Source organism: Epinephelus lanceolatus, chromosome 13 (genome assembly GCF_041903045.1).
Source record: "Epinephelus lanceolatus isolate andai-2023 chromosome 13, ASM4190304v1, whole genome shotgun sequence".
NCBI classification, from domain to species: Eukaryota; Metazoa; Chordata; class Actinopteri; order Perciformes; family Serranidae; genus Epinephelus; species Epinephelus lanceolatus.
This window is the reverse complement of record NC_135746.1, coordinates 38679288-38704392: the sequence shown is the minus strand read 5'-3', so window position 1 is coordinate 38704392 and position 25105 is coordinate 38679288. Positions and strand designations below refer to the sequence as shown.

The following is a 25105-nucleotide window of genomic DNA, read 5'->3' as shown; positions in this document are numbered from 1 at the left end:
TCCTTAGCTGCAGATGTGCTAGCTAAGGTAAACATGTGTTTGGGTTGATGCAAATGAGATGACATTTAAAAAAAAAATCAAATCAAGTGGAGAAAACGACTCAGACTCATCACTTGTTGTATATTGTAGTTTATTAGGTCATTCATTAGACTCTAGAAGCTTATAAACTAGTCAGTTTAGGGTCTATTATTAAGAAATATATACATATATATTAAAATTACTCTAGTATAGTATTACTCTGTATAGTATTAGAACAATATGAGAAGCAGATGTAACATATGCCTCTTGCATGTTACATTAAATACATCAGTTGAGCTTTAAATGGTCATTATGTCGAATAGCAAAATCTTGTAATATAGAATATAATTTTGCCAGTAATTTTACCTTTATTTAATAGTTGTAAGGTGTACATATTTGTGTTATTTTCATATTTTTATGCTGTTATCTTATATTTCAAATTTAATACTTTGCTACACAGTATCCAAGGTAACGATGCAGCTATAAAGCCCATCACCGGGGGAACAAGTCAGACCGGGCTTGTATACCCCACGTCAGTGTGTAAATGTTAAATGGAAACCTGTAAATATAAATGTATAGCTGATCTGAGAGAGACTTTATTACTAATTATAACTATATTGACATTCAGAGTGATTATCAATGTGTACTGGTTCATCTGTATCAATAGTGTTTTTTATGTAATTTTTAATATAGTAAGTCTTTGACATAGCTGTCAAGTCTCCCGTTTTGGCCAGGAAACTACCGTATTTCACCCCTCTTTCCCGCCGTCCTCCCGTATTAGTATTTTCCTGTAAATCTCCCGTATTATAATAACATAATAACCCTGTATTATAACATAGGAATGTTCACAGCATTTCAATGCCAACAAAGGCAGGTCTATCAGATTCTGATCACTTAATTGTAGTTAGTAAGTGGTTGACAAGTGGTTATTTTAGATTTCCTGTACACCTGTCTTAAAATGTAAGGGATACTGGAGCTTGGTTGGGGTGGTGGGACGGCTCGCGGCAGGCGCTGGAAAATTTCCCTTATTTTCAGATACAAAACTTGACAGGTATGGTCTTTGATCCTGGTCAAGGTTAGACCGTTGACCATGTAATTTGTTATTTAACGGTTATTAAGCTTCGTCATGTTGACATCATTTATTGGTATTGTAAGTTTCCTTTGATTATGATTTTATTTATATTAAATAGTTTTACTGAGACCGGGCTTGTATCCCCCAGACCCCGAAGTGCTTGTAAGCAATAAACAGTCATCATTGAATCGACATCGGAGCGTCTGTGTGTCTTTGTTGGAGTCAACTGACGTTACTAACTGTTAGCCGTTAGTCCACCATCATTATCACAACACAACGCAGAGACTGTAGGCTGTCGCTATTACCGGTATCAGCAATATAAAAGAAACTTAACGGGGGCATACATAGAAAAATAAATCACAACACTGGCCATTTTTATCACCTGCAAAGGGATTTGTGTAGACCCTAAGATTATACAATCATGTTACATACATATATTAATGATGATGGTGATTATATACCATATATTTACATTAAATTGTTCATTTTGACACAATAATAAGTCAAAAAAAGACGGAGCTGTCAGTTTTCCCTGTTTATATTTTCCGTTCCTAAGGCCGTCTGCCATTGGTTGATATTCTCTAAACTACAATCTGATTGGTTCATCAGCTAGAGTTATCCCGCAAGTTGCCTGAGCAGAGTGACAATTAAAATACAAGTTTGTGAAAATATATGATCAAACCAGAGCTGCCAACAAATTTTCCCGGACTCTATAGAATTGTTTAATATCACACACAAAAAACTGTGTACTCTATCGATGGAGATCGATCAACAACACGAAAAACGCGTTTGGCCCACCGTCTAAACAGCTTAAACCAACACAGCAAATGTTTTTTTTCAAATTGTCACATTGCAACTTATGTTTTTTTTCCCTTCAGTATAACAGCCCAACTTTAATTACACAGAGCATTTTGCTGAGAGGCAACTCAACAAAATAGCTTACAAAAGTAACAAATACATATTTTCAGATTACTTTCCATGTAGACCCAAAGCATTCTCATTCTGAAGTTGTCGAATACCGCCACTTGGTCAGCGATTTCGGTGTCAGACACCTGAAGCGGTATGCAGTGGCACCAGAGAGATGTAACCTTTCACGCTGTGTTGATATGCTACTTGTCGGCTGGATGACACCTGTCGAAGCAGTATGATATGCCACTGGACAGTGTCAGGTTAAAACACTCTTGGTAACGACGTAATATAAGGAGCTTGAAAGTTCCTATAGGGCGGGAGTGAGGGGTGGTGAATGGGACCAATAAACCCCGGACTGTCACCCAGGAGCCTGGTGTTTCCTTCCTGTATGCATGTAGAGCCAAACCATGATGTTTGTTTTTCTAAACCTAACTACATGCTTTTCTTGATGTCCCCGAGTTGGTAGCGATGTCCAGGAATGTCAACAGCAGATGCAGGAGGATACCTAGCACATAATATGTAGACATGAAAAGCCACTGACAAAATGGCGATATGTGATGGCTTGAAATGAGACACGTTGGTAGTCCTAATGCTTCATTCACTTTTCTCCAAGCCCTCTCCTTTTTTGTTCTTCCTCTGTACAGTACTGACATTAAGTGGTGGAGCTGCAGGTGCTCACAGACAGGGACAATAACTTTGTACTCCATTTCTAATTCAGTCAGTCAGGAGAATCTCAACGCTTTAAGACTTGCGAAAGTGTCATGCAAATCTTTTACTCAAATTTATATTCTTCACCTCGAAATGATGTGTCTTTGCGTTTATCTGTGTCACCTTGCGCAAATTTTGTCCACACACCTTCCTGCCTGATAAACATCCAAGTTTTTCAAACTCAAAACCTTCATTTTGTAGCACAACGGCCTTCTGTTATCAATGTGTAACCTCCATGCCCAAGCCGAGAAAGCCCTTGTGACATCACTATGACGTTATCATTGTTCCTCAGACTTCAAACATTATACAGTTGTTGTCAGGCAGAGTATTTCTCCAGGTGATTAGTTTTTTGACCTTTATAAGTAAAATCATCTCCGATCCCCTCACATTTCAAACTGGACCTGGAGGCAGGGATGCTCCAAGGGATCCCAAGGACTAAAAAGGTTATAGAAGACCTATTTTGTCACCTAGGTATAATTCTCCTTCCTTCAGTAATTACTGTAAAGTGCCCCTGAGCAAGGCATTTAAACATGTATGACTCTGAAACTCCTCAATAATCAGAAGGAGTAGATTGTGTTTGTATGTTGCAGCTGTTAGGTTAAAATGTTCTTTTCTTGATGGATGAATCATGCATACAAAATCATTATCATCTAGCTTGTATTTCAGTGTGAACATATATTACATCAATAATACTCCACACATTCCTGCTTAACACACTGTGTAGTAAAACCGTCATAAATTATTATCTAAAGCTACATTCTGCAGGATTTCCCTTTAACTTATTACTGTTTATTGCTGTGACCTAATTTCCCTGCAGCAATGACCAAACTTTCATCTCATTTTATCTCCAACGAACATATGTTAAAGAACAAATTTTACATGCAATGACAATTAGCAGCATTTAATGTGTTTTTATGGAATGGGATCATCAGACTTTGTTTGTGTGCCCGATTGTACTTTCCCTCCTCTCCAATGTAATTATAGCCATTAGGTCTCCGTCAGGGTATACCATTGCCAATAGAAGTTGACAGCTTCGGCACACTTGCACAAGTTGTTAATCACTTCCCATTTTCTTCATAGACCAGACAAAGACAGAGCTGGCTGCTGGCACGGTCGCTGTAACTTTTAAAGCCTTTAAGGCAAAGCTTGTGGGTGAGCTTAATAGCTGATTCTTAATAATAATATTACTCACAATTGTTTGTAGAAAGAGTTAAAGTCCCTTTTCAACTTCATGCAGCAGCAGCAAGATTTTATGTGTCTCATCTGGAGTGATGTAAGCAAAGCTTCTACATCGTGGGTACCTTTGAGTAATTATTTTAATACGACACAGCACCTGAATCTAACAGTAACTGACCTGCTCCACTTACGAGCTGTTGTAGGGAGTTGTGATTGCAGTTTTAAAAGGAGGTGCGGTAAATATAATGTGCCATGAATCTTAGACCATATTAAGTCATTTTTTGGGGCTAGCATAATATACAACACTTACCTTTAACTAACTTAAAGACGAAGTGACATTTCCCCTATTTATCTATGCTGAAGTACAAACAGCAAAACAATTTTCTTTTTAGTTACTTCAGTCAGGAACATTCTGAATAGATTATCCATTCATAGATCATCATAGATTTAACCTTTTATTGCAACAAATGGAAATACAGTTATGCTTGGCACTGATAGCTACTCTCCAAAGATGCCCCCTAGATTGGACAAGCAGCATGCTAAATGCTATGTAGAAGCCCCCCCTGGGTATACAAGAGTGGGCCCAAGGCAAGACATATAATACCTTTTTAACCTCTGAGCCATGCTAAGACTTCAATTAGAAAGGTGGGGGCTGGGACGGAGGAAGTAAAGCTTTGCCAGCAGCAGCAGCAGTGTGTGGCAGCATTGGTGTAGCAGGGATCAGTGAGAGGGAGGCCATATTTAAATGGGCCACCTGTGGTTGGTGTGTGACTGAATAGAAGCAATGATCCAACAGCTGGCTGTCAGCTGATTACAGCTGGGGCGTATGACTTCTGTGTCCTGCATGAACTGACACAAAGCTTCATTTGGGAGTAGTGCAACAGGCTGTAAATACAACACTAGCTGTGATTCCATTAAATTGTCAAGCAAATGTTCAGCCAAGTTTTATAATTTCATTCAAAGGAAATTCGAATTAGATGCATTGACATTACGCAGCAACTGTTGGGCAGAAGTGCCAAAACCTACAGTTCCTCTAATGGCCACTTGAGGCTGGCTCCAAAAGCAAGTCAATCCTTATAGACACCCTGTGTTAAAATACCCAACTTTTCAGCAGAAAGAAACATGTTTGCAGTCTAAAAAAGCTATTGGTCGCAAGGCAAGTTTATTTACATAGCACATGCTGACGATGAGGCAATTCAAAGACCTTTGCATAAAACCTCAAAAGTGAGATAAAGTGCAAAAGAAACACATTATAAAAGGATATTTAAAAACAATATGTAAATAAGAAAAACCCACCAGTAAAGAGCTGGAAATAAAATAGCAAATGTCTCTAATGTCTCTATTATTCAAACACCTCCAAATCTCCACCCTCTTTTCCAATTATGGTCACTTTTGGCTCCAAAAATCCAGGATGGCAACAGTCAAAATCCCAAACTCGAGGCTTCAAAATGGGAGTCTACAAACCAGTCACTGTTTTCATGTTGTTGTTTTTTTATAGGCTATGGTTTCCATCAACTCCTTTAGAGTGAATAAACAAAGTTCCTCAAAGTGTAGTTTGGTCAGAAATTGGTAGGCCTCACTTTACAAATGGCTGTAACCTGCCAGTAAGAAGAGTAGAAGTTGAAGTTGCAAACTGGAAACAGAACAAGTCACCTGGGCTATCCTCATACAACAGTGTATGATATCACTAGCTATGTTTCCATCCAAAAGTGATTCGAATCATTGGGAAATGCGCATTAAAAGAAATACGAATCCTGTGTGTTTCCATTAAATGTACAGACTTTGGTGAAAACTACGAACTTGCACAAGTTTTCCGCAGAACCGGAAACAAAACAAGTCTCGCATTCTTCTTTGTCTACATTTTCTGGCAGTTGGCAACCAGCTTGTAAATGCATTACCGCCTTCCCGACCCGGGGTGTGGATATCACCATGGAGAGAGGTGCGCTACGTCAGACTTAATTCGAACATAACTGTTTCCATCCCCCGTTTTGCAAATCAACATTTTTTTTCGAATCAACCAAAACCCGGCTAAAGCGAGCGTATTTTAGTTTGTGCGGATCAGGGGATTTTAATTCGAATTTTTGCGTTTCCATCATAATTTTCCGATGCGATACTTCTAGATGCGCATCTAAACAGGCTGATGGAAACATGGCTACTGTGTATGTCACAGTGACCTTGCGTCAGTCTCTTTCTCATAAACACAATATTTCAAGAAGGCCTTGAGGTACTTTTCTCAAATGTTCACTTGGACTCAAGAATGAAGTGATCAGAATTTGGTGGTTCTGACAAAATTTGTGGTTCTGACAAAATTTCCAACAAATGCCTCATGGGATAAAATTGTAAAATGATGACATTTTATATCCAAAGGGTCAAAGGTCAACTTCACTGTGACATCATAATGAACACTTTTCTGGCCGTTATGGGATGTCATAGCTCCAAAACAGAGGGGGCAACATTTAGTCGGACAGTGAGTTAATGTGTGTGAAGCATCCATGTATTCACAGACAAAGGATGTAAACTGCAAGTGCAACTTAATTGGTTCTAAGAGGCATATAACTGCGAGGCAGTAATTCTAGTTATCTCATTATCTGCATAAAAAGGCACAACTACAATTCTTAAGCACGGGAAGAAGCCAACAGTGGAGACAGCTGATCATCACTCATGTAAGTGAAATGTTAGCGATGTCAAAACTATTTATTGAAGGCATTTCAATATCCCATTTATCACATTAGCTCTTTTTTGACAAAGGCATACACCACTTTAAGCACAGGCGTAAAGGCTTTTTTGCGCAATTGAGGAAGTATTAGTGAATTTCCATGCAGCTTTTCTAATGTGCTACTTCAAAAATAAGCATAAAAAGACATTTTGGAAACATGGCTACTGACTTATTATCACTTATAAAGTTGTTATGGTGAACATGTCAGCAATAGAATTCATTTGCAGTCATGGTATTGATACTTGATAAATGCCTTTAGATGGACTGTACATTTGTACATGTCATAGACACAATTTCAGGACACTTTCAGTGTCTCCCTAAATGTAAATTCAAACACAGTCATCTGGCCCTGAACGTATCTTTTGGATGCTGTGTAATAAACGCTGTATATTAATATTTGAGGTGTTTATTTAGAGCTTTCCACCTATGCTAGAGCTGGCACTGGTGAAACAGCACAGCAGCAGCCATAATATCACTTCATATACACTGTGATCTGAGAATGTAAATGAGAGTGAAGACTTGTAACATCACTCAGTGCACACTGCACTGCTCCTCCCTTGTTTTTGCTTTGTTTCACTCAGACAGTGACAAAAGTTCATTTGGGCCCGTCAGGAATGATAAGCATGCATCACGCTCAGATTAAAATTTAATGTGCTCTTGCCGGCTGGCTGCTTGTCAATTGAATGGCCAAAGCAATAGGAAGCAGTGCAGTGGAAAGCTAAGTGGATCTGCTCCCTCCAGTCTGAAGCCCAGAAAAAGCTTGGAGCTTTTCCCTGAGTCAGCCACAGATACTTGTTTGCCCTGCAGCCAGTGATACATCATAACAGCAAACAACCTATCAGCTACTTCAACCAGTTACCAAATCATTGCTCTTCATTCTCCTTCTCTTGTGCGCATGCAAATTTGCTCCAGTTAAATTCTTAGTTGCAAATGGATTCATTAATCATACACGAGTGTATCAGTCACTTTCAGAGTGAGAATGGGCAAGTGTGTACACAGGTATTCGTCTTAGTGGCACTGCTGCACAGAAAGTTAAGTTGTTACTTCATCATCAGCCTTAATGGCTCCTTCTTGTTGTGCAAATCTTTCATCCGACATTTTCATCACCAACTCATATGTGGACCCCAGTCACTGGGCACGCAATACAAGCACAAATCAAATGCTTCTCCCCCTACTTTTCAAAGAAAGCTCTGAACTTATAAAAAGATGCCAAGGTTGTCATGAATTATTACTTTGCATTCACAGCAATAACATCTACAAGCAGCAGCCAGTACCTCAACTATTTTGCCTCTGTTGGCTTATAGGCTGCCCTAACCTTCTCATTGGTGGAGGTTTTTGGAGATATATACGTCCTGATGTGAAACAAACTAGGTTTATACCATGATATTACAGTACACCATAAGTGGCTCCTCAGCACTTCTCCAGTGTCTCCCTGTGGCTTTGACAAAAAATTATATGGAAATGAATAATTTTTTAACATTTCAATTTAAAGTGATTCTTACATTTTCCAATTGTATCAATATGTAGCCTTTTCACCAAATTAAAAAAAAAGTTTTAACATCTCATTAGCAATGTGCATCATACATTGAAATAGTGATGGCTAGTCTTGAGTCTCCATAGTGAGGTTGTCTATTGATTCCAAATTCAAACAAGAAAATGTCTCTGAGAAAAAAACCTCATACGGAGTGGACAGATTTGTTTGCTTTCACCACTAACGCTGCAAAGTTGAAGTACCAAATAATCATAAAATGCCCACTGCAGAGTAGCTGCTTTGTTGTACAACATGGTACTAATGCTCATTTATACATTTTAGGAATGTTTATAGGCAACTTTAGATTAAATAAGCTGTGTTGCCATCACTGTAAGGCAGAAATATGTATTAATAAGACAGTCTCTGGTTTTTGCTTGGTATCTAGTGTCAGAAAAAAAATGTTGTTGCAGATTTCTGATCCAACATTAATGCATGTGTTTGCTGTATTGTGTGAATGCGGCTGTCACTCTGAACATCCCACTGAGCCTGTTCAAACATTCTATGAAATAAAAAAAAAAAGAAATCGTTGAGTATTCGTATTGAACAGCCAAATCTGATTTGACTGACAGGTACAACCCTCGTAAATGGAGACAATACCAAAAAAAATTGAGTTTGAGAATTGATTTGGAATTGAATACTTGACAGCAAAAATCTAAAGGCTGGGGTTTAAACCTGGTGAAGTTCTTTGAGAGCAAAACAAACAAATGACATGCAAGCATCCAAAGATCCGAAAGACTTGCAGGTAACTTGCAATTTTAATTAAAAAAAACCCTATTTAGTCAAGGTTATGTTACTTGCTTTTTCCAGAGCATTCAACATGATCTCCTGCTCTTGAAGAACCTTTCACACTCAACAGACTTGGCAGCATATCAGACTTGACTTGACTCGGATTGCTCAAAAAGAGATTTACTCCTCTTCTGCGGCAGTAAACACAACACAGTGGCCCATCCATAACTGTGCCATATTCAGAGCTCAATAAGACACATAGGGCTGACAAACAATAATGCAGTCTAAAGCAGCCTATCATCAAGAAGCCGATTTGCACAGGACTTATATCATCACGTGACATCTGTGTTTGGTGAAATATGGTTGGTAATTTGCGGTGGAACAAATTATGGACACGCTAGATTCTCACGGGATTAAGATCACAGACAACCTCCGCAAGTATTACAAATGACTAGAGGTCCCCAGGTAATACTAGTCCCGTACGAATAGGGTTTAAGATTACTGTTTAAGATTCAGCAGATCAGTTGATAAGACTATAGCATGACTGTTTCGTGACTGTGATTGTGACTAAAGTCATGTTTGCAGGATTTATTCATTCATGTGATTTGTGAAAGTATTTAATGATTAACAGGCTGTAAACTATTTATTTAATAGAGCAGCAAACTGGCCACTAACCATTATATCTCATCTGCTCTATGTGTGTGATGCATGTTATAAAAAGATATTTAATTTAATTGTCTCTATATAAATGCCTGAGCCAGACTGGCGGCTCTTTCTAAGCATCTTCAGAGGTTGACAGGCAGAATAGAGATGCCGTCGCTGTGGCAGCAGTGTCAGCCCACCTGAGTGACTGGGGATGGCCCCATCGGCAGGCAGACGCGCAGATCACGCTGATGTTTATTCATTTCCCAGCTGATGGCCTATATATAGACCCTGACAGGGACAGATACATCACAGGTACAATGGCATTTTTAGGCAGAGGGGAAGCATTCCCAGGATCAGCTGTCGCATGTTGACCTTTTATGCTTCAATATCCAGGGGAAATTGAAGTACAAAGAACAAGCTGGCTCTAGTGTTGTGCAGGATGGTTATGCATATTTAATTAGTTACAATAAAAGTCTGTTCTAAAGCACACGGCACTGGTAAAACAAGGGACAAATATGGATGACTGGAATTATCAAGATTTGTTAAGTAAAAAATGTCACATACATTTTGACCACATTGTACTTCAAGGATAAATAAGATGAGGCTACACTGACAAGGAAAGATACTTTTGTGCTTGGAGGAAAATGGCACTGCTTTACATTCAGTATGTTATTGCTTAGTCACTGCATAATTACCTTGTCTGTTTTCCCAGCCAGTCCAGAAATTCAAACTCACCTCATTACCATGGAATCTACTTTGTAGCCTCAACTTGGCTTAGCAGGGCTGTGGGGAAAGAGTCCACACAGCGTCACAAGCTGATTGAATGATTAGTCAGTTGACATAAAATGAATTGGTTTTTGACAAATGTTTAATTGACCCTTCCTAAATCTCACTCCTTTTCACTCTTTGCTCCAGTAAAAGTTGAGCAAGCTTCAACAGAACCTCAGTCAAGTTTCCCCTTCCCTGTAATACTTCGATATGCTATTTGCTTGTCTGACACACAGATGTTGAAATTAGTTATAAGTTGGAGGCTGGAGGACTGTTATCATCTTCAAGAACACAAATCATTGTAAATAGTCACATCTTATGTTAGCTAATGTTAGCAAAATGCTTGCTAACTAGCCAGCCAATTTATAGCTACATCATCAGATGAACAATGTCAGCCAGGCTTACTTCTTCCTTAATTTCTGTAGTAATTTTTTAAGAGATTTGGAGAAGGACAGATAGGTTGGTTGCTGACCCATTTTTAAGATGACTTGAATTATTGTTAGCCAGAAAAACATGTTCCCTAAGTAACTTTCTACAGTAAAGAGAGACTAACTTGGTCTGTAGTCAGAAGTAATTACATGAGAGTACTTTAATGATCCCCAGAAGTAGTAAAGAAGAAATGTAGCCAGCAGTGCAGGGGCCATGTTGACTGATTCTTGTCCTTCTCTGTGTTTTTGCAAAGCATATGCAGCTTCACCCTATTTGTTGATGCCATAATGAATTTAGCCTTGATTCCAAACTCACCCGTCAAACCGCTGTTTGTGCCCCCTGTGAAACCAAAAGACAACTGTAGAGTTGCCACATTTCATTGTGAAAGACCAGGACAATTGATGCGTGATGCAGGGCGTCAAACCATATTTGCAAATATACCATGTTAATAGTTGTAGCACTCCCTATTGCCTCTCTTACTTCTAGTTGTCATGATGTACAGCCAAGCTGATTAGGAATACACAAAAATATTGGGAAGTTATCGGTATCTGCCGATATTGGCTTTAAAATGAACCATCGGAATCAGCCAACATGTTGATGATATCAGTACATTGTCGGCATCGGTCAATATCGGCTTTGAAATGAACTCTGAGAATCGCCCAACATTCTTTTTCTTATTCTACACAATGAACAACTATTGCATACATTTAAAAGCATTGTGATTCATGTGTCCATCTGCCGGTGGGCCATCACAATAAGAGTATGCATGCATAATATGATGGTAATTCCACTATAGAAGAGACTTGATGAGCACCAAAAGTATCTGGGGAAAAAAGTGGATTGGCCAAATTAGTTGTTACATATCGACATATTGGATATCAGCAAAAAATCTGTGTCTGAAAACTGGTAAAACACAGAAGAACACAGCGACCGCTGGCCATATGCCTGTACTTCCTTTTAATTGGTAGCAGAAATATGAGGTTTACCTTATGGGACAGGCCTGTCATTCACTTCACACAAAACTGGGAATGGGAAGTACATTAAAATTGTTTATTTAAACCAGCATGAATATTACTCATATGAATGTAAGGCTTCAGATAAATATATCAATTATGAACCATTCGTTCGATTTAGCTCCGACAGACAGCGCATCAGAGAGAGAGAGAGAGGGAGAGAGAGAGTGTTACGGCACTCTAGGATTTTGGCATACATACTGACACAACACTGCTTTAAGCCTGTCCCAAATATAGGTCTGTTCATTCCAGCGAGTTAAGCAAATAATAGCACCGGCTACTAATTGAAGTTTACAGTATTTTACTTGTGTGTTACTTGTAATGTGTCACTGCCAACCACTGCTATCTTTAAAAAGTGTAGCTGTTTATGTGAAACTGGACTATTTTAAATATTGATCACCATATTTGTTGTGTTTTTTTTTTACAGAGATGGCCTTGAATTCTGTTGTTAAGCAGAGTACCTGCAACCACATCTCCACAATTAACAGGTGAGTCAAAAGTTGTTACAGCTGAGAAAACTTTGTAAAAAACTAAATTCGTCTCAACAGTAACCTGCTTATCACTAGATAACATGGACCAAAAAAACTTAAGTAGAAGTTTGAACATTCTAAGCAGCTCATTACTATCCTGGATGAGATTTAGGTTGCATGTTGTATGCAGAACTTCAAAGTAAACTTGCCTTTAATTCTGTTAACACTTGCAGACTTATAAGCTACACCATGACTAGATAATGCTCCACAGAGTGCTGGATTTGAGGGCTTATGTTTTAAGGAGGATAAGTTCTACCAAAAACTCTTGACTTAAGGGTTTCAGGTAATGTTTTGGGTTTGGGAAGAACTGCTGCAGCCTCTCATGACTCAGTGAGAGCAGACAGTTTCAGACGTGTGCAAGCAGTAGCCCTCTAATCCCTGCCAGTGATGGGCAGTGTGTGTGAGGCTTTAGCCGGACCTGATGAAGGAGAAGCTCTTACAGGCCGAGACGACCATGATGTGAGTAGGCAGCCAGCGAGGCAGCGGATTTAGGTCACGTCAGCGCATCCAGAGCCAACAAAACTTAATGCAATCGGCTAGGCTTGTTTTATGGACTTGTGGTGACTGGAAATTTTTGGTGCTTGGGCAAGAAAGCATAGAGGAAAATCTCATTTTCACCTGCTTGACAGTTCAAGCATTTGTTCCTGGAAACATGTCAAACAGTAACTAACTCAGGGTTTGACTTTCCAACTATCTTTAGACAGTCTCCAGATTTCCGCAAAATGTGTAGCTATAATTTGTATACCATGAGGAAAGTGATACAGAGGAGAGGATCATTTGCATCTGTGACAGTGATATTACATTTGGTTGATTGCCAGAGGCCCACCAGGACTCATTGAGCTGCTTTGTGTTGTTGTTTATCTCTGCCAAAGAGTCACTGTGAAGCTCCCTGATCATCTGACAGCTTTCAGAGACAAGTGCAGGAGGATCCGCTGAGATCACTGTGTCTCAGCAGAGCCCCCAGAACCCATCCTGTGACGCACCACAAGTCACCAATCCATTATTTACATCCTCTACAAACATCAAAAAGGTTTTCTTGGCCAGGTGTCATGGGGTGTTGATTGTGTTTGTGAGTGCAATGACATGGAGAACCTTATGTGCTATGCAATCTGAGGGGTAACAGTACCAATTCAGCCTTTACAGTGCCATTATACAGATCAGAGAAGTGATTCATGATACACCTCACTATGTGGAAACTTTGCCTGCTAAATGTGTTATATAATTATTTAAGCTACAGTTGGTAACTTTAATAGAATAACTTTTTGTCATATTGATAGGCTGCTTCATTAACTGTATATATGTTTTTCTACAAAAAGTAATGCACCCAAATTCCCCCCTCATTATCATGAGCGAGTAATACATGCATAACCCATGTATTTTGGAAGGCTGCGATCATGTGACCAAAACGCTGAAGGGAGTAATGATGGAAGCGTTCCCGAGCAGTTTTGTAAGGAGGTAGGCTGGGGTGGTGGATGTTTTACCAAATCACTGACCCTCTACAGGACACGTGTTTTCGGAACTGAGTGAACTCTGAGTTAGGGCTGGGCGATATGGACTAAAATTCATATCCCAGTATTTTCAGTCTTAGTGGCGATACACATTATTATCTCGGTATTTTCTACGAAATTCTCAGTTCAAGTCAAAGCCACACTGAGATGTCACAAGCACTTTTAATAAAACAGACTGTGATCAAAATAAATGCAAAGACAGGGATTTTTTTAACTTGTTTGAAAATAAACAGCTGCACAACATGTAAATGAAAAATTATATAAAAGGAATAGCAGGGTTGTATGTTAACATTTTGCAAATAGCACTGGAGCTGCAGCGGTTTAAAGGTTTGCACAGGACACAAAACTATAACATGAGTTTAAAAGTATCAAGGTCTGAAACAACTGAATATCTATGTGGTTTTCCGTGGCCCTTCAGATGACCATTAATCTTATTTATGCACATAGCATCAACAGAGAGGCTGAGGGAGGAAAGGAGCAAGAGACACATTGTAAACATCTTGTATATGAAATGCCTGTGTTGTTGCTGTGTTTTTTAAAACATTCAGGCGCTGTCTCAGTGAGTGCCTGTCTCAATGCACCCTGACCTGACCTGACCGAATCAAGCAGCTCTGTCTCCCCCACATACATGTGCTACTGCAGTCATTTTATTCATCTCACATACTGATTCAGCGTATAATGTGCAACATACAGTATAGACCGATGCGGCACTGTTGACTAATTAACCGACAGATTAAACAGAGGAGCAGCTCTGTGTCGCTGGGGTCCATGTCCATGTTCGACAGCCCATTGGTTCGACATCCCATTAGTCCGACTGTCCGCGGTGCTGAACGGCTTGCGACGGGCGTATGGTGCGCCGCGACCGGCTTGAGGCGGCGCAGGCTCACGGCTTATGTGTTTGTCACTTTCTTTTTCATTTTAACCCACACCATGATCTTTTCCTGACCCTAACCAAGTGGTTTTTGTGCCTAAACCTAACCAGACCTTAACCACAGGGCATCATGATGATTTCGGAACGGACTTCGGAACAATGAGTTTAATATGGTCGGAACAATGGGATGTCGAACCAATGGGCTGTCGAACCAATGGACAGTTCCCATGTCGCTGTCAGTGTTGCTAGATCTTCTGTGTGAGTGGAGCAGAGTTATGCAGTGAGTGTGAGAGAGGAGAGGTGCACACTGGCATGGCTACCTAGAAGAACTGTGTTTGATAATGCAACTTGATCCTACATTGATATAAATGGTATTGTCTAAATCTGTATCTTGCTTGAAAATATATTGACGTATCGTACATAGTTGTTATACGCCTAGCTATGCTCTGAGTTGTATTACGCAATCACCATGTTTCTTTTCCTAAACCTAACCACAGTAACTTTACTTGCCCACACATAAAGACACCAAACCACGACTCTCCTAAACCTAACCTCCGTAACTTTACATAAATTACGTAACTTTACGTCAAGGATGTAACATCATTTTTGGGGTACTAATTTGTAGGATATCATACAAACTATGAGGATATACTGATTTGATTAAACTCACTACTGTATATCCACGGTAATGCAAGACAGATAATCTCTCTAAAAAAAAAAAAAAAAAATCATGTTTCTTTGCCTCCTTGTAGGGCCTCTAATAGCATTTGCAAGACTCCACTGCACCTGAACAAAAACAACCAATAAGAGCCAAGAAGTCTGTGCCAAAGCCGTCTATCAGTGCTTGTGGGCTGCGGTCAACCGGTCAAACTAGGCAGCGCTTGCTTCAGCTGGTGGGCAGTGGTTGGTTTTTCACTTGACTTGATCGACATGATTGACAGCTGTGATAGAGACTCCTCAGCACTGATTGGTGGTTTTCATTCAGGCCTGGTTGATTTTGCAAATGCCATTAGAAGCACTATGAGGAGGCAGAGGAATATGACTTTTTCTGATATACTACTGTTTGAAGTGAAATTCCAGTAAATATGAGAAAGTTATTTTTATAAGTTATTGTAGCTTTAATATTTTACATTCATTTGACTGAATCGTTTCTTCAATGAGTAGTCATTCTAAAGTACTTTCCCAGAAGTCGGAGAAACTCAACATGTCCTTCAGACAGTTCACACTAAAAGCCTTTCAGCAGCTCAAAAGGCATAATCTCTTCTTTTCCAAGTTGGCTTTTAATGTCAAACACCAGCAAGTGTTGAGTTTGAATGATAAAAAAAAAAAAAAAACATCAAAGCAGAAGTGGAATGGAAACAGTATTTATTTTACGGAGAAAGAATGAGTGACATGACTTGCAATGGCCCGCCCGCCTGGTTTCCTGTGCTGCTCTGCTGAGCCTGGGTTGGTCGTCAGAGCAACTGTCAACAATTGAAAGGGGAGAGTGACAAAAGGGCTGTTCTCCCAGGCTAAGCTCCCTCTTGCTGGGCAGCCTGAAAATCTCTTCATGGCACTCCCATCTTTGTAGTTTAATTTAGGTTTACATAGATTACAGCACTCACATACACGTACTTTTATTCATGCATTTCTCCCTTACAACACGTTCTCACTCCAACCTCATCACATTGCAGTAAGCCCCATTGGTTTGCCGACCAGTGGGGCTAACTAATATATTATGCTTTCGCCGTATCCCATCGACAAAACTGTAAAAACGTCCTTCCTGGAAACGAAGGCTTCTAGGGCAGTCTTCTGTTCCTCTCTCAAGGAAAAAGATAAGTGTAGTTGGCTTAGCGTTTCTTCCAAAGCTAAATTGAATGGACACAGCAGCTGCCATTTGGGCTGTTTACTTTTCTACCCCTACAGCGCAGCGCTGTCCTCATCATGTTACGCCCGCCCAGAGCCCGCCTCTGTCAGATAGACTGATCTGATTGGTCCGACGGCTCTGCTCGTCGGGGCCAGATCCCTTTGCAAAGCAAATTCAAATTTGCTAGGGGCAGGGCATCTGGATTTCCAGGTTACCACGTTGTGATATGACATGGAAAAACTTGAGTGAGTTGGTTGTTGACATTCTGGGACATTGCTTCAGCTTCTTCCTCTTACATGCATTTTCTGTTTTTACTTTAATTTTCACATGAAATGTACAGTTTGCATATAGTCTCTTTCAAAAAAAAAATAAAAAACAATACGTTGGCACAACACTGCGAATTCACTTTTTTTTTTTCCTTCAACAACAAATACACATGGTTAGGTTTTGCCAACACACACATGTGGTTGGGTTTAGGCAACAAAAGTATGTGGTTGGATTTGAGAAAAAAGAACAGGGTTTGGCTTTACAATCATACGAGAAGTGAACACTGGCTTCCCAGGGGAAAGCTGGTGGTTGCTTGGCCACCACCACTCCCATCCGCCCTATGCGGACTTCTGCCACCTCACCTTTTGTTGTTGTCCTGATACGTTTCCCCCTGATGCCATGGGGCGCTGTTAAACCAACCGGCTGCATATCACGCCAATGTAAAAAGATGGCTTTTTTTCGTCGCTGATGCCGGAAGTCACTGACCAATTGCTGGTTTTCGACAACTTCAGAATGAGACTGGGTAGTCCCGTACAACACCCACTCCTTCCACACCCCATCTTATTTTTACTATCAAATTAATAACTAGTTTTGAAAACTGTGTGGAGTCCCTCTTGTTACAAGCGTGAGTCAAGTTGTAAACTGGGTAACATTCTGCTATTGTACTGATGGAGATTAAAGGGCCAGTGTGTAATATTTGGCATGGTTTATTGTCAAATCTGAATCTGAATCTGAATATTCTACCCATTAATATGTTTATATAAGTGTATAATCGCTATAAAATAAAATTTGTTTCGTTTTCGTAGCCTTATAATTATGCTTATATATATATATATATATATATATATATATATATATATATTATATATATACATATGTATATATAGCAAGGGCCTTGCTTTAGAGAGGTCGCCATCTTGCGCCGCCATGTATGTACGGCAGACCGAGCGGACAATCCAGCCAGCCAGAGAACACGTTTCGCGTATATAAATAAACCAACGAAGACAGCGGAAGGAAGGAAGGAGGAGGAGGAGGAAACAGCAGAGAGTGTTAGTAGTTCGTCGATATAGAGTAGTGAAAGGTTTTTTTAGTTATAAAGTTTGCGAATGGACCACACTTACCACGCAACAGGAGAGAATGAACCCGAACCGTCATCTGCAGGGAAAAGAAAAAGAAGACGCAACTTCACTCCTTGTGATGCACTCTCTGCGGCGCTTTTCATCCTGATGATATATCTCCCCAACGATGGTAGCACCGAATCCCATTCTGTGCAGCAAAATGGGAGTGGAGGATTCAGCCTCTCTTCTCGCCCGCTCAGCATCAAACACATGGAGTTCCTCATCTGTATGCTCCGGCTCAAACAGGTATGGCTCTGGGTCTGTGTCCGCTACAAGAAACTCTTCAAAATCACGTTCAAAGTCGTCCATTGCAGCTACTATAGTCCGGAGATATCGCTAGGCTAAATAAACAGCTGAGCTCTGTTTACAGGCTAAGCTGTCAGTCAGTGTGCGGGCTGGAGATTGGTGGAGCAGAGAGGGGAGGGGGTACCCGCTAGGTACTGTAAGTGTGTATGTGTGTATGGAGTGTGTGTGTGTGTGTGTTATGCTAGAAGAGTCAGAGTTTGGGACGGAGTCTTTTATCCCCTGGAGTGAGAGTTTTTGGAGTGCTCAAATAAACGGGCCTTTTTCCCGAATGCTACTCTGGTCTCCTGCTCGTGAGGGATTCATTACAATATCGTAACATGGTTTAGATTTCTAAATAAACATTCACCTCGTCGCTAGATAGACCTACTCCTGAAAAACTTGTGTCTGCGCAAGGCTATTTGTCAGGCCACTGTCATTTACCCGACGGGAGGGGTGAGCGAGTGAGCCCTGCAATCTAGAATTTGACCACTGATGTCACTGTTTTCAACGGTTTTCAACCCATTTTACACAGTGGCCCTTTAATATCAGTGCTGTGGAAATTAGCTACATTCAGAATTCAGCAATTATAGTACAGGTAGTCTCAGTCTTTTTTTTTTCTTTTTTTAATCCAGCCTTTATTAGCATCCGGCCAGTTTATTATCTTAGACTAAGCCATAAATTTAATTCTGGCTGTAATTTGAGAATTTGTGGTAGATCAAATGTTCTCAGGTAACATTAACATCCCAAACCCCAAATTCTGGGTCTGTAGTTGATGACAATAAATTTCAGATCATTACAATGGAAATTTGAAAATAATGTTTGCCAATTTCAACAAGCTCTGTTTCATTGTAGTGTGTGCAAATAAGTGGTGTTTGGCTTTTACCTGTGCTGTCAGCGCTCAGAGCTCCTATCCACTGGGTGATGCATTTCATGTTATCAGTAATCTCTATAAACAGATATTTGCATATGTGTATAGAATCAACTGTACAAGATTTTGATGTTGGAAGTGCTCTGATTTCCATTTATAATGTGGTTAGTATTGAACAACCGTGTTCGAGCCGGCTTTTGTTGTCCGCAGGTAAACAGTCTATGTGGAGATCAAAAGAGGCAGAGCGCACTGGCCAAAATGCAACGTCACCACTTATCGTATCGTCTGATGACCATTTAGCTTTTTACTAGGTTTTTAAAACTGATCTGCATCTGCATAAATATGTGTATTAGGGCTGTACATCACTAGTTTAATCACAATATCATATTACATTGACTCTTTGGACAACGATATGATATTTGCTTCTACTAATTAACAAAGTCTGCCATGCTAATAATGTATTTTTTAACAATGAAACGATATCAGTAAATATCCTCATTGTCTTTTGGCTGCTCACCATTATCTGCATTGTGTTCTGCTGGTAGCACTGATTGACTGTTTAGGAAGGAGGTCTGCTTGGACAGAAATGGTGACACATGTGCCATGGGAATTTCAAAATAAAGGCATGGCTTATTGTAACAGGGTTTTTTAAATATCGTCAGTTGTCTCCAGAGGACCATAGTCTTCAGACAACAGCCAGTGGGTTCCATGATGGTGTTATCAATGACGCATCACATCGGGGAAACTAACACCATTCATTTGCACACACTTCCCACACTGTGATGACAGAGCTGGTTGGAAATGGGCAAAGTCCCCCCTTAATGTTTGTGCTGTCCACAGCTTTAGTCTGCTTTCTCAAGGAGTCATCTGTGATAATGCACACTAAGCTTCTTATATTTACTCAAATGTTTTTGCCTCTGTAAACAAAATTAAGAATTCAGAGAGCAGCAAATTGCATCTGGTTATCTAAAAACAAGCTGCAGATTATGACTTTAAAAGGATGAAATAAAAATCTTTCCGTAGAGAAGGGCTTCACTCTGATCAGGATTCCAGCCTTGGTCAATATTTAATGTGCACTTCACTGTGTACAAACCAAGCTTCTCAGTTGACTTCCTCTGATTGTTGCTGGTGTTTGTGGCTCTGTTGCATCTCTGCTGAAGGTCAGTTCTCACTCGGAGAGAGCTAGCAGCACCATGAATAGTCTCTGTAGCCTATGGCAGAGGAAGTGTCACTCTGACAGAGGACCTCATTTAGAACACGTTCCCTGTAGAACCACTTCCCCCCACTGTGAGAGAACAGATATCTAGCTACTGTGTCTTTAAGCTGAATCGATTTCTGTTCTAGGCGACCCACAATCCAACAGCACAGCATGCTGACTGCTTCCAGTCAGGGTGCTGCATAGAAGCAAACAGGCTCAACATCCCCACTGTTACATTGTACTCCTACTGTTGGTTTTTACTGCCTCATATTACAAAATGACCATAATATATCAAGGAGGGGAAGAGAGGGTGGTAATAGGATTACTGATCAATACTAATGATTCAATTACTTTAGCAAGTTGTAAATTGTCTGACTTTCTAATGACAAGGCCAAAAAGACTGAAACATGAGTGAGACAAATGACAAAATGAAACTAATTTTACAGTATTTTTCACGGTGATATACCTGCTTATTAAACATTCCAGTTTCTATGACCGACCTCTGTTGGGAAAAAGTGGCATGCAGTTATTTATCTTAACTACAGGTCGATGCAATACAAAAGGGCAAAAGAGGTGAGCTGATGGGTGCCACAATGGTATCCTCCTGGTTGTTGTTCGGGGTCAATATTGTTTGCAGATTTAGTGTGTTTTTTACAGTTTCTTGTATTGAAGCAGTAAAGCCTCAACTACAGGACAAGGGTACATTGAATGTGAGTTTATGGAGTGTGACCAGAAGCAAGACAAAATGAATATGTCTCCTGTTTGGGTGCAGTGTGTTTTATTCTTGTTTAAAGAGGCAACAGATAGGATTCAGGGTTTTTTTAGCTTGGCGCCACCTAGCATCAGCAGTGTTGCTCGCACTGTCGCAAAGACCAAATTGACCGTGGGGATCAGAGAAAATCAATGAAATGTAGGCTGTAAAGCCACCAGTATACCTCTATGTATATGTAGAATGAGAAGTTGTGTGGACACTATACTAAATAAATGAGTAAAGAGACAGAGCAACAGTTATTAGATTTATCTGAAGAAAAAACAAATAGTAATGCAAATAATTATACCAGAATGCACAGTACCAGTACAAACAGCTCACAGTAAATGATACCAATATGTACAGTATCAGTACAAACAACAGTAGACACGTAAGGGATGATGTATAGTGAGCCGGTGCCTGTTGAAAAATAACTCCCGACAGGGGAATGGAACCCCGATGCGCAGCTGAGTTATTTTTCCAACGGTCACCGGCTCACTATACATTATCCCGCTTAGAACATGGCTTACTACTAAAACATTCAAATGTTACAACTGGCATCAATATTATTAAATTGCTGGCAGAGTGTATTGACAGAGGAGAGGCGTTTACCAGACAAACGGGAGCGGAGGACAGACTTCTCCCGGTCGGAGAGGCCTCTGTGCCCAGTAGCTGCGGCGGCGGCAGCGGGGGGGGGGGGGTATTCACAGTCCGAGGGCTGCCGTAGAATGGCAACGAGGATGTCAGCCGCCCAACACTCGCTACCCGGTCCCTGGTCGCGGCGATTTGCGATGCTGGCCAGCTAGGAATGAACTAGCAGCCAGTACAGTACAGTCCTCCTTCGGCTAACGTTAGCTAACATTTAGCCATGTTACTTACTGAGCCATTAGAAAGAAAGCTAGCAGGACACCGGTGTTGAGCCTCTTTGGTCACGGAGCTCCCTCCATCTCTTGAACGCCTGACTGAGGTTTACTCTTGTTTTCCCTCTTCTTTTATCACTCTCCTTTTTGCTCTTCTTTGCCTCCTCAGACAGAGGAGCTTGTTATCTTTCGCTAGGCCGTTTTTCACTTGTTTCCAAACTTTGTCCGTCTGCCATTGTGCTCATGACTCAACTATCTCATGCCCAGTTCCTCATAAGGACCAGCTCCAGTCCCTGATTGGCTGACCGACCAGTTTGGCAATACATAACGTATTTCCTGCCGTAAAGCAGATTTTTTCCGCGAAAATTCGTCCCTGGTGGCAGAAGCATATTGCAAAGATTGCAAAGCCATTAAGTAACCTATGTAAACGCTGATAGTCTGATTTTACTGTGTATACTACCCTGTGCAACCCACATTATTTACATAATGGTATATATAGGCAAAAATGCTGTCTGTTGCTTCTTTAATTTTTTAAATAAAACCATAGAAATGTTTGCCAGAGACATGAAGTGTAACAGCAGCACAGGAAAAATGTGTCATTTCTCTTGCCATAAGTTACTAATAATTCTGCTTTAAAAGCCAAACAGGAATGGACATGTATAAGTGGTAAGGCCAGTGCTGAAGCATCCTAAGTTGCAGTTTTTTAATAGTCACCAGGTGCTAGCTCAGGAATTCTAGGAAGGTATTCCAGCTTTCAAAGGCCTACATTGTTTTTATACTGTAATACAGGTTGGCACCTTTATTTTTGTTTTTGTTTATTTGTTTTTCCACAAGAATTTAGTGCAAACAGCTTTGTATCTGTTAAAATCCTTAATTTTATTAAAAAGATATTTAGGCTTACATGGATCACCTGGATGAATGTGTACAGAAAAACCTCCTATTAATCCAGCACCTTCTGACTCCCAACTCCTCAAATACTGTACGTCAGCCTGGTCAGTGGCCCTACACATCAGTTTTGGATGCTTAGGGATAGTGTTTCAGTTTCCACTCTTTACATGTGTTGTGTGTTTTCAAAATAAACTTACGCGTTCATTTAAAAAAAAAAAAAGTTGGTTAGGTTTTGGTTTTTTTTTTAAACAACAACATTTTGATTCAAATAAATGTGTTTGTCATAACTTATGTAAGTGTTAACAAATTTGTCGTGTAAGGTATGTTACATATGTTACGTGACGTTAACTACATTACGTAGTTTAAACATGACACAGGACATGAGCAGCGATCTCCTGGGTGAAAGTCCTGTGTTTAAGTTTGGAACAATGGACAGCCCCCAAAAGATTAAGCTAGCTCAGTGTCAGTTACTTTGGTTAGGTCTAGTAAAAGAAACATGGTTAGATATCCTTAGGTTTAGGTAAGTAAAGTGACTGTGGTTAGGTTTTGGAGGGAAAAAAAAAAAAAAAAAAAGGATATACCTTAAAATGACTCTAAGTTCACACAGTTCTGAACACTGCTCTCCTGGGGAAAGTGTCCCATCCACCGCTCCAACCTCCATCCTAGCAGATGCTAGGAGCATGTCAGTCAAAGGAATACGTTAAGAGTTGCTATTTGTTAACTTAACTTATAACTTACAACAATGTACAAATGTATTTACAAGTAAAGTACAATTGTGTCCACGGCCATTTTTGTGGCTGTTTTGTGGGCATGTTTCTGGGTCTGGTACAGTAAAATAATGCCACCATTTCTTATCCCACCTACAAAGCTCTAATTGTCTCAGTTGTTTTTTTCCAAACTGAAGAACATAGCCATCAATCAGCACAACACCAGAATGATGTGGATTATGAGGTGTAGTTGAGAGACCAGAGGTCTGAAACCAGGCTGGCTGAAAGCTCTGTCAGACAGAGAAAAGCTTTGTGTATCTCTCAGCTTTTTTTGTATTTCTTGTCGCTGTTGCTGTGCAGATAATGTACTCCAATTCTGACTCTACACCGCTGATTAGGACTGGCAGTACTACAGTGTTCACAGACTGTGAACAGGGGGAAAACCATTCAAGGGCAGCTAATGCATTTGTTTGCCGTACATATTCCTGAGAGGGCAAGTAATGTGTTTAGCATATGAACACAACAGGGAACACAGAGTCTTGTTATGTGCTGCAGCAGCATAGAGCATTGAGCCTGATGACCCAACAGAGAGATGTGAAGGTTCTCCATGCTGCTGTGGGAGTGTCTGCTCCTTAGACTGCAGCTGTGCACTGATGCGTAACCAGTTTTCCTCTGCTGCATACTGTACCTGCTGGGCGCCTCCAGTCGCAGCTCTCATATAAAAGAGGATGTGGAAAGTATTAGCAGTGTGTAGGTCAGCACCTTTCAGTTCAGTCTTTGATCAAAGGCACCACTGTGGACTTTAAAACCCCACTTCCTATCCCCTCATGTCCACAGATAGTTATGATTACAAAGGCACTCTTTTCCCCACAAGAACTTATTAATAATTTACAGGATATTTGCATGCACTCACTAATCGAAGCCCCCCCACCTGGGCCTTTGCTGCATCCACTGTGTCCTGCATTAGTGCCTGCAGTCTGCCCAGTGTCTACAGTCTGTTTGGGACTATATGTAAAGAAGTGGATGTACATTTTCCCTTTCCTTCTTGAGTGTTTTTAACTTTACTCTCAGAGTTTGGGAGAAATGCTACAGTAAACAAGTAACCTCCCTTCCAGTGTATTTTTAAAAATGCCGGGGGGGGGGGGGGGGGGGGGGGTCTGTATAAAGCATGGTCCTTTGGCTACATATGCACCAGGGTACAGAGGTTGGTGGCTAGTTTTGGGTTGATTTCTGGTTTTGCTGGTCTGGCCTGATGTATATCAGTTTGCATAGGCAGCTTTTGTTAAACATCCTGTTTCAATTTATTCCTTTCACTGGTTGCAGTGGACAAGAAACGGCTGATTCATGTAGTCAAATACTGCAAGGGAGGAATTATCTACATGATACTTCCTTATGTAACCACAAAAATCAAAGTAAGGTTGCAGCTGGCTGGAGGGGGATCACCAGGAAGCTGAAAGTTACTAGTAAATCTCCATCGCTAATAACAACCGAGTTTGATGTTGGATGTCATTTCTAGTACATAACACAATATAAAACATGTGTTTCTGTTTAAGAAGTACAAATGTAGGACAACAGTAAGTTGGTTACTCACCCTTCTTTTAAATGGTTACATCTCTAGTCTGACCTTGAGTGCACAGCTCATTGCTATGTGGTTTGTTTACATGATGTAAAAAAAAAAGTGCATATTTAGTGGAATCAAT

The 25105-nt window shown here is 40.3% G+C and overlaps 1 protein-coding gene across 1 annotated transcript in view; it reads left to right on the top strand.

Moving 5' to 3' along the window:
• The window catches only part of lrfn2b (leucine rich repeat and fibronectin type III domain containing 2b), a 242917-nt gene that overhangs the window by 72061 nt on the left and 145751 nt on the right, over positions 1-25105 (top strand). The window contains exon 2 of the mRNA XM_033648679.2: positions 12139-12199. The gene's annotated coding sequence lies outside the window, so the exon portion shown is untranslated. The remainder of the gene's footprint in view (positions 1-12138; positions 12200-25105) is intronic.